The sequence below is a fragment of the Chelonoidis abingdonii genome, chromosome 12 (genome assembly GCF_003597395.2).
Source record: "Chelonoidis abingdonii isolate Lonesome George chromosome 12, CheloAbing_2.0, whole genome shotgun sequence".
NCBI lineage: Eukaryota > Metazoa > Chordata > Testudines > Testudinidae > Chelonoidis > Chelonoidis abingdonii.
The window spans coordinates 1,905,624-1,916,663 of record NC_133780.1 but is presented as its reverse complement, the minus strand read 5'-3'; the positions used below and the strand labels follow the sequence as shown (position 1 = coordinate 1,916,663).

Sequence of the window (11,040 nt, the reverse complement as noted above, 5' to 3'; positions counted from 1 at the left end):
GCCCAACTCCTCCATCAGCCAGCCCCCTTTCCCCTCCCCCACACCAGCCAACCTCCCCTGCCCCCCCCAGCCAGGCCCCTCTGGCCCCCACTTTGGCCAAGCCCCCTGCCAGACCCAAATAAGGCCCCAAATAGGAGAGACTCGCGCCTTCTCTGCCTGGGCCTGGGTAAGAATTTTCAGCTCCTCATTGCTTCCCCGGCATCTCATAGACCCGGTTCGCTCTTGGACAGGTCGCCGTGGCTCCTGGTTGCTCAGCGGCCTGGTCGCCATGGCGCCTGGTTGCTCAGCGGCCCGGTCGCCGTGGCGCCAGGATCTGTTGATAACTGGGGTGTTTAACACACACACACACACCTGCCCGTGCACATCCCCTCTCAGAAGCTGAGGGGACCCTGGGGAGGGACCCATTAAAAAGGGAGCGGAGAAGAGGAAGGAGACAGGAAGCCCGCAGTGAGGGCCACTCGCTTCTTGTGAGCACCTCCCACCGTATCCTCCATCAGCGTCTCTAGCCCGGCCTCTGAGCTCCATCCTCAGCCCCCGGCGGGGTTGGCTCCTGAAGGGTCCCTGCTCTGGGGTGGAGCCGCGGCCCTGGAGCTTCCTCCCTGGCAAGCCTCAGCTGACCCCAGCTCTCCCACCGAGCCACCACTTCAGTTCAGCCCTGTTTTGGGGTGTCCATGTCCAACCTAGGCTGATTCTCTTCTGGGTCTTCAGCTCCCTCTCCAGACTCATTTAAACCCCCCTTCTCATCCAGCAGCTGGTATGGGGACCCGGGCCCGACCAGTGCTCTGGGTCCCAACCCGGGGACCCTACAAACAGCCACCACCCGCTGGGTCCCTTTTAACTCTTGCTGCTGCTGCTCCTGTTCCCTGGGCCACTTCCCCACGGTCCTAGCACCTTCACCCTTAGCTTAGGGCTGAAGTCCTGCTTGAGTCCCTGCAGCCAGCCAGGGGCACACGCCTTGCCCCTCTGGCTCTGGCCAGCAACTGAAACTGCCCTCGTTAGCAGCTCCTTTTATATGAGCCTGCTGGATTCTGATTGGCTGCTCCCCACAGCTGCTCTAGGCCGCCTGGAGGACTCAATTCTACTGCTCTTTTCCTGGCATGCGGTGCGGTAGGACCTCCGAGCCTAATACACCCCATCACAAAGCCCTTGCATTTTTTTTGCCATTAACAAAAAGCAAGAAAGGGCATGCCCCTGATTTATTTTCTGTCTTTGATAGGCAATTTTTAACCATGAATCTTCAAAATCTGGGCTACCATAAGGACAACCCACTCCCCACTCCCCACTCTCAAGAAGTGAAAGTCATGAAAGCTCTGATCAGTAGAGAATTATTGTGGTTTTTATTAAGCAAGTTGTTATAAGTGCAGAATAATTTTAAGAAGTAACAATCTGATGGGAAAAAGGGCTGGTATCATATTTGTAGGACAATTTTATTGTTAAAATTCTCCCATCATCAGCACACGTCATTGTTTCAAAGTCACATAAACCGTGGTGCAGTTGCATAGGCAGCTAGATAAGATGTTTTCAAAATCATCCACACATTTTTCATTTCCTCTTAGCCTCCTGCAGACCAAGCAGAGCGTGACAATATTCAGCAGATAATCTATTTCAAAGCTAAGTTGGTGTAAATATACGTACACATGCCAGTACAAGGATTTCAATAATAGCTAAATGGGTGCATAGAGTCAAAGCTGCAAGCAATTGTCTCAAAGATTTTAACAGGGCTAGCGTGGGTTAATTGTGTTTTCTTAACATGAGTCATTAATAAGCATCCAGCGGCTTGGATGTTTCATGTTATGCTCCACCCCAAAAGCTGTCTTTGCCTCATTAAGGTGGGATATTAAAAGAATCTTAAAGCTGATCTTAAAACATCCAACTGCAGCTCTGTCTGTCTATCCAACCAGCTCCATCTGTCTACTCCATCCACTAGGCGGGGATGTTGGTTCACCTAAACTTCTTATGGCAAAGTAGAAACTATCACCTCTGACATCACTAGGGGCTGGTCTACACTGGGGGAAGGATCAATCTAAGATACGCAGCTTCAGCTAAGTGAATAGCATAGCTGAAGTCGAAGTATCTTAGGCCAGGTCTACACGGCGACTTTAAATCGGTTTAATGGCCGATATACCGATTTAACGCTGTACCCGTTCACACGACGTCGTCATTAATATCGAGTTAAACGGCTCCTTAAATCGATTTCGGAACTCCTCCCAAACGAGAGGAGTAGCGCTAAATTCGATAGTGATAACTCGGATTAGGGTTCATGTGGACGGAAATCGACGTTATTGGCCTCCGGGCGGTATCCCAGAGTGCAGCACTGACCGCTCTGGACAGCAATCTGAACTCGGATGCAGCGGGCAGGTAAACAGGAAAAGCCCCGCGAACTTTTGAATTACATTTCCTGCTTGCCCAGCGTGGAGCTCTGATCAGCACGGCTGGCGATGCAGTTTGAAATCGAAAAAGAGCTCCAGCATAGACCGTACGGGAGATACTAGGTCTGATCGCTGTATGGGGAGACAAATCTGTTGTATGCAGCTCCGTTACAGAACACGAAATGCCAAAGCGTTTGAATAAAAAACTCCAGGATACACAGCGCTGTGTGACAAGCGTAACGGGAAGCCAGAGACTCAAATGGACGCTCATGAAGGGAGGGAGGGGGTACTGAGGACTCCAGCTATCCCACAGTCCACAGCAGTCTCTGAAAATTATTTGCATTCTTGGCTGAGCTCCCAATGTCTGTAGGTTCAAACACAGTGTCTGGCGTGGTTCAGGGAACAGCTCCTCAGTTTATTTCCCCCCACCACCACGTGAAAAAAAAAAGGGAAAGATTGCTGTGCTATGGCGTTTGCTCAATGCACTCCGCGAAAAAGGCGCCAAAGGGTTGTCTGCTGCCTTCACAAAGGGAGGGGTGAGGCTGTACCCAGCACCACCCGGGGCAATGTTTTCTGCCCCATCAGGCACTGTGCTCTCAACCCGGAAGTGGGAACTATGGGATAGCTGAGGAACAGCTACCCACAGTGCACCGCTCCTGAAATCGATGGTAGCTTTGGACCATGGACGCAAACAATCGATTTCGTGATCCCACTGTGGACGCGCTAAACCGATTTTATTAGATCTGTTTTGTAATATCGGTTTAAGCTAATTCGAAATAATCGTGCAGTGTAGACGTACCCTTAGATCAATTTACCTCTTGTCCTCACGGCGAGGGATCGACGTCCGCGGCTCCCCGTCGACTTCGCTACCGCCGTTCGCGCTGGTGGAGTTCCGGAGTCGACGGGAGCGCGTTCGGGGATAGATATATCGCGTCTAGATGAGATGCAATATATTGATCCCCGAGAAATCGATCGCTACCCGCCCATACGGCGAGTAGTCTAGACATACCCAAAGAGTTTACATTGAGATTGCTATTGGGATGTAAATACACACTTTTCTCTAGTGAAAGCTTGTAACAGAGGGTAATTAACTTGGGTTTGTTCAACATGAGTGAATAACACACCTTTCTCCTACCTGAATAATGTGTAACTCACTTTAACAACTGAAAATGTGTCAATCTCAAAAAGTCATTTTTGGTTTTCAGGCAAAGGTGAGTAAAAAAACAAAACAAAATTTTGGACCAACTCGAATCATAGAGCTAATTTAGACCTGTCCTGTTTTGATGTAGAGGTCACAATTTCATTCTGCACTGCATCACACTATAGTGACCAAAAACAAATGGAAAAGGAAAACTGAAAGAAAGTGTGTTTGTGTGTGTTTTTAAGAGTTCATGTACAATTAATTTCCTACAAATTCCTCAAAAAAAAAAGTTTGGAGAAAAATCTTTTGGATTCTGTGAAAAAAATATTTTTCGAGGTTAGAAAAAAAGTTTATCTATAAAAAACTTCAACCATCTCTACACGTGGAGTTGGAGGGTATGAAGGAATCCTTGGAAAAGTGTTGGTTTCTCCTTTAGTCTTGCCAAGCCCAAGTGATCAAAAATCATGAATCAGGACCCAGAAAGCATGAGCTTGGCTTAAAAATGGTGAGATTTTAAACAACAACAACACATTTTCATCCTGCTCATTTACTGCCTGGCTTTGCAATTTTCAGTGTCACTTTTCTGGCTTTTCCACGCAACCTCCATTTTTAAAAAAATGAACGCTGAGATTCTCAGGAAATCACTAGACTCTTGGAGCTGGGGGCTTTGAGCATAACACAAAATATAGCGATGAAATGGAGAAAGTTGGCGACACTAGATCCAGCTAAGATACTCTCAGGTTGAATCCTGCTCTGAAGGTCAAAGCCTTTTGGCAAATTCCAATTTTCTTTTCTTTTCCTGCTCACTTTCTCGGTGGGCGGTTGGTTTTGGGCATTTTGACATCATGCTTGAATTCCCCATTCATGGAGAAGACGGTGATTGTAATCTCTCCTTTTCCAGATTTGAACATCATCCTGCCTCTGGTGGTATCGAGCAGCATCAGTGCATTCTCCTGAACACGCTTAGGTGCCTCCTCCAACACTTCCAGAGCATATTCAAAGCAGCCCCTCAGCTCCCGCGTCATCACCCCAAAGGACTCTAACTTGTTGCGAGCCCTCACTACACTCGAGACGCTCAGAGGTGCAGAGCGGGTGCCGAGTCGCGCCAGGCAAACCTCCCCTGTGGACTCGTTGACGGTGTAGACTGGTTTCCCATCACTGTAGGACACACTGATCTCACATTCGCCCTTCCCAGAGATGAATGGCAGATTTCTCCTGCTGCAGTGGATCACCAGCTTCGCGTTCTCCTGTACGCACGCAGGCTCCTTCCGGAAGTTCCTGATGGCGCAGTCAAAGCAAGTTTTCAGACTCTTGGGTGTCTCCTCCCACAAATCCAGGCTCTTCCGGGCTCCTTCCAGGCTTGCGAGGCTTAGGACCCTCAGGCCAGCTGATATCCTCCCTAGAAAGATATTCAAGCTATGCGAGGTGACATTATAACTGGGTTTCCCAGAGCCCTGTTTATACGAAATGTTAATTTCACACACTCCTCTGCCGGACACGAACACCAGCGATTTCCCGTTCCAGTGGAGCGTCATCTTGGCGTTGTTCTTCACACAGTCGGGCTCCTTGGCGAAATGCTGTTCCGCACACTGGAAGATCTTGTCAAGCGATTCGTTCATCATGTCGCTGGATTCCATTTCCCTCCTCACCTCCCGCAGGCTACCAGCGCTCAGTTGATGGGTCTTGCCCAACTGAGAACCCATGTTGGCCCCGTTTTAATTGAATCAGACTCTGGCTCACTAACCGAGGGGATCCCACCTTGCTGCAGCTGGGCCTGAAAACAAAAACAAAATCAACCCGTCATGGAACAATTTAATTACGGCCAAGTGATGTCGCAGGACTTGCAAAGCAACTTCTCAGAGAACGGGGTTGAGTTTGAATTCCTGCCACTTCAGAGTTTACTGAAGAACCCGGAGTTGCAGCAGACAGACTTCGGTTATATGCTCTGGGGAGGGAAATCGTCCTTGCTCACGACAGCTCAGAAACGGAGCACAAGGTGGGCGTGTTAACAAGAATGGAGTTGGCACTGGCAGAGCTGGAGGGGCACCTCAAGCTGGGATAGCAGGAGGGCTGCTGTTCTGGATTGAGGGGCACCAGCAGAGATGTGGGGGGAAGTCGAGGGCTCAGGCGGGGCTACAGGCCAAAACCTTTAACCATACGGAATTGCAACACAACTAAAAAGAATAGAAATGATATTTCTCTTGTCCTTAAGGAGGCTGAGTCTCCCCTTGCCTCACATGGTCGTTATTCCGGTGTAAATATGAGTTATCACCAGATCAGGATTCTCCACTTGCTCTTGAGGGCTGATACCTAATTTGCACAGGCTTTGTGCGAGCGTCAATAACACAAGGTGGCAGGAAACAGTTAGCCAAAGTTGGAGGACAGCAGCTGGGCCACGGGCATGCAAGATCATTACGATCCTGAGAACCAACCATTCATTCCTACCCTTTGCTTCCTGTCTTTGAACCAGTTTCTGAGCCAGGAGAGGACCTTCCCTCTTGTCCCATGACTGCTTACGTGACACGAGCACCCATCAGCTAAGCTGAGCGGGGGTTGTTCGCTGCCTGGGGATTGCAAGCTCAGTGCGGACATGCACTTTGCTTCTTCAGCAACCGAGGGAAGGGGAAGTGAACCCCAGTAGCAAGGCTGCTGGGTGCTGGGTCTTTCGCAAGCACTGGAGTGAAATGCATGTTTATTTCAGACCAAAGAGAGCAGCAGGGAACACAGAATTCATGGAGGTCAGGCGAGGCACACGCATATCAGCTTCGCGTGGAAGATCGGCTCACATCCCATCCGCTTCCCAGGTACAAGGGAATCCAGCTCTGTAATACCCTGGGTGCACGTTTCTTAGGTGGTGATCCTGGATCTTTAAAACTTTGCCATCAACTTCTGGGTCAGGACAACAGAGGCAAAGCCTGCAGCTGTATTTCCACTTACCTCATCCACACACACCACAACACACCTTAAAGGATCCAAGAGTCCCACACCTGCCTACCACAAAACCTGCGGTACCTCAGCCAGGGCATGAAATGCCCCAACCACCAGACAATCACCGCACTTTAGAATGAACTCACAGAGGGTAAAGGACAAAAACAACATCACCGGGGGGTGAACGCTCTTCACAAAGCGATCGATTCATCTGTGATCTCTTCGTCACCCCCAAAGCCATGGGAGGTGTTTGAAAACTCCCTTTTGGGGGAAGCGAGTCTCTCCAGCTCTGCTCCTCCCCCCTAACCTCCCCCCCCAGAGCCTGGAGGCCCCACCCTCATGGCCGGAGGAGCCCTGGCCAAACCACCCTGACCCCCAGGTCGCCAGATGACCCCAAGCACCGGCCCTAAACCGAGGCCAGCCTGAGCCACCCACTGGCCTGAGCCACCCTGGCTTACCGGCCAGCCCAAACCACCAGCCATCTGAGCCCCAAGCTCTCGGCTGCTGGCCCAAGCCGAGCCTCGGCTGGCTTCGGGGCAGAGGGGGAGCATGGGTGGGGCCACGACCTGGGTTAGGGGAGGTTTAACCGGCTTTGTAAGAAGTTCAGACTCTCTGGTTCCCATCTCCAGACCCCAGCAGGGCTCGGTGTGGCTCAAAAGTGCTTCTCTCTCTCCCCCACAGAACTTGGTCCAATCCAAGATATTACTTCACCTACCTTGTCTCTTTCAAGAGAACAAGAGTGAACTTCAGCTCCCTGCTGTAGAAGATGGTTCTTCACTTCAAGCCCTCGGGGTACATCAGCCTCGCTCTGGAGGTTACTGACTGGATCCCTGCCATCGACCAAGACAGCAGCTGTTAGCTTCGAGGATTTGGCTCCCTGATTTGACGTTTTAAGGAGGGAATCATCAATGACCATAAATTTTGCAAGATGTTTATGCCTGTTCCACCGGGAAATGTACTTCAGGTCAGCTGGAAGCAGAATCGAGAAGGAAAGACGAAGACCGAGAAAGCAAGAAATCTCGCTACTCACCCAGCCGGGGACGATCCGAAGAGACGAGATACGCTCTGCGCTTTCCTCTCTTCTCAGCATCACAGACTGTGGAGAAGATTTAGCTGCACCCAGAACACATGACATTTACTTTTAGTTTCCTAATGATGCGCATATTTGTACACTGCCTGCAGCAGCGATTTTGTCTCTTGAAGTTTTATGGCCAGGAGAGAGGAAAAGAAAAGCCAGTTCCTGAAATGTCCGTGGGGTCAGGGATGAACTCAGTGATGTTGCTGTAACTCCAGAGCAGGGCTTCTCACAACACATTTTTTGGTGGCCTCTGGGGGAGGCAGCGGGGCCAAGGGTGACAGGGGGGTGGATGAAGGTGTGGAGGAGGCAGCGGGGTAAGGGGGATGGATGGAAGTGGGGGGGAGGCAGCGGGGCCAAGGGTGACAGGGGGATGGATGAAGGTCTTGGGGAGGCAGCGGGTCCAGGGGGATGGATGGAGGTGTGGGGGAGGCGAGGCCAGGGGGGATTGGATGGAGGATGGGTGGGGGAGGCAGGCCGGGGGGATGGATGGAGTGTGGGGGAGTGGCAGGGGGCCAGGGATGGATGGAGGTGTGGGGGGCAGAGGGGCAGGGGGATGGTGGCAGGTCTGGGGGAGAGGAGGGGCCAGGGGGATGATGGAGGGTCTGGGGAGGCAGAGGGAGCCGGGGCGTGGATGGAGGTGTGGGGAGGAGAGGGGGCCAGGGTGGGATTGGATTGGAGGGTTGTGGGGAGGCGAGGGCCGGGGGGATGGTATTGGAGGTCTGGGGGAGCGAGGCGAGGGGCCAGGGGGCTGGTGTGAGGTGTTGGGAGGCCGAGGGGCAGGGGGGATGGATGGAGGTCTGGGGGAGGCAGGGGGGTCAGGGGGATGGATGAAGGTCTTGGGAAGGCGGAGAGGTCGGGGGGATGGATGGTGGTCTGGGGGAGGCAGTAGGGCCAGGGGTGACGAGAGGATGGATGGAGGTGTGGGGGAGGCAGAGGGGCCAGGGGTGACGGGGGGATGGATGGAGGTCTGGGGGAGGCAGCGGGGCCAGGGGTGATGGGACGGGGGAGTCGGAGGAGGCAGAAGGGAGCTGGAGCCCGAAGCCCCACGGCCAGGAGACAGGACCCAGGGCCAGAGCCCAAAGCCCTGCAGCCAGGGCCTGAAACCATCACTTTGTCCGGGTTCGCCAGGCTCAGCACCAAGATCCCGCCGGGTGACCTCTCTGCTGGGGAAGTTGCACCCCCTGGATGTAGGAGACCTCGATGTTGTTCTTGCCCTGGCCCGAGATGAACACCAGCTACTGCCCCTCGCAGCGGATCACCAGCCAGGTGTCCTCCTGCAGGTAGCCCACCTCCCGGCTGAACGTCAGCAGCGCGTGGTCCAGACACTCCTCCATGGGGCGAGAAAGGTCACCCAAGGACGCCAACCGATTCCGCACCTTGGCCATGTTCCCCACGCTCAGCACCCCCGGGCTGGTGGAAATCGAGGCACAGGGATCCATTGGTCCCTCACTCTGGTTCCAGGTGCTGCTGGCTGATGGGAATGGATGGAAACTTGGTAACAACCTCACAAGCTCTGAAAGTGAGAGAGGAAACAGGTCGTGGGGTCTGAGATCTCCCTTTGAGGCACAGCTGAGATGAGTGTGTGAAGGACTCAGGCTTGTTGGGAGAATGGAGCTGGTGGAAAATGAATTGTTGGGTCTGATTTCACCCGTAATTACACTGGAGCAATTCCACCAGCTCCTGGATTTACACCAGAGTCACTGAGATCTGACTGTGGCCCTGATCTGTATCCCTAGGACGCCTGGGTTCTAACCCAGCTTTGGATGGCACTGGGGCCTGGTGGGTTAGAGCCGGGGGCAGGGGGCTGGGAGCCAGGACTCCTGGATTGGATTAGCACTTGGCTACACCCAGGGCCAGTGCAAGGAAGTTTCGCACCCTGGGAGAAACTGCCACCTTGCACCCCCCCAAGCCCTGTGGCAGCTCCGCCCTGAGGTGCCCCCTCCCGTGGCAGCTCCCCCCATTCCCTGAGGTGCCCCCCTGTGGCAGCTCCCCCCCCCCCGCTCACCTCTGCTCCAGAAGCCCTGCTGTCAGCTGTCGCGGGGCTCGTGCCACGTGCGCTAAGCAAAGCTGCATAGCTCTGCCCGGCCCCCGGCGCCCACGTCGGCAATGAGAAGAATCGCGTGGGACGGAGCGGCCGCTGCGCTGGGAGGGAGAGGGAGTCTGAGCCTCCGGCAGCCGGGGGGCCCCGTGAACTCTGCTTCCACCTCTCGCCCCGGTGGAGTTCGGAGCCGACGGCCGAGCGATCGGGGACTGATTTTATCCCGTCTACACTAGACGTGAGAAATGGATCCCAATAGATCGATCACTACCCGCCCTTCCGGCGGGTAATGTAGACGTACCCTTAGGTAGACTCCACACCTCCCAGCAGGGACTCCCCTGTCCTCACCCCTCCTTCCGCTCAGAGGTGTCTGGCACCAGCAAGTTCAGTCCAGTTCAGGGCGGCCCTCAGGCTAAGGGCAGAAAAGAGAACAACGTTTCCCCGCCCCCGCATTCAAGTGTCCATGTTGGATTAAAGCTAATTGTAAAACCGTCTAATCCACAGGTCAGGGAAAGAGTCTTTGTCCCCCCGGGCATAACGCTGAACATTATCCGCAGTACAAGGCTTGGTTTAAAAGTCAGAAAACCGGCAGAGCTGGTGGGGGCAGGGCTGGGCTGGCAGGGGCTGCAGGTCGGGAGTGAGGGGCACCGGCAGAGCTGCTCTAGCGGGGGCTGCGGGTCGGGAGTGAGGGGCACCGGCAGAGCTGGTGGGGGCAGAGCTGCTCTAGCAGGGGCTGCGGGTCGGGAGTGAGGGGCACCGGCAGAGCTGGGGGGGCAGGGCTGAGCTAGCAGGGGCTGCGGGTCAGGAGTGAGGGGCACTGGCAGAGCTGGGGGGGCAGGGCTGGGCTAGCAGGGGCTGCGGGTCGGGAGTGAGGGGCACCGGCAGAGCTGGGGGGGCAGGGCTTGGCTAGCAGGGGCTGCGGGTTGGGAGTGAGGGGCACCGGCAGAACTGGGGGAGCCCAGGATATAACCTGCACGATCCCACTTTAAGGTTCATACATGGAACGATGCAGTTAAAATATCAGTGTCCAAATATTTCGGTCCATCCCCTGGAACAAGTTCCACGAAGAGAGGTGTGTGGAAAGCAGCTTCAGGAACGAGTGTAGCTTGTGACCCGACACCAGGAAGCTGGTCACTTGGGCAAACCCAGCTGTGTGTGCGGGATCCTGGGCAGAGGGGGTGCGTTCAGCCTGGGCCTGAAGCCTTTCCCCCTCCCCGGCTACCTGTCCCGGGAGAGCTCGTTCAGACCCTGCATTCACCCCATCAGCCGGGCTCTGATCCCACCTTTCAGGGCCTTTGGCTCTCAAACTTTTGGGGGGCTGCGGTTTGTGGGGAATATGAAAGCCCGCGGGGGGCGTTTTCCAGATCAGATCAAAACCAGCTTAGGAGAGAAGCCAGATCTCCTGTGAATGGAAAATCCCAGGCGATCCAGATGGAGCTGGGAGTCTCGGACATGCCTCCCCCGGGCCCCCCTGGGCAGGTGGCGA

The 11,040-nt window shown here is 54.2% G+C and overlaps 1 long non-coding RNA gene across 1 annotated transcript in view; it reads right to left on the bottom strand.

Annotated features, from left to right (window-relative positions):
- Positions 1 to 11,040, bottom strand: part of LOC142047630 (uncharacterized) — a 196,075-nt gene that overhangs the window by 32,016 nt on the left and 153,019 nt on the right. The window lies entirely within an intron of this gene.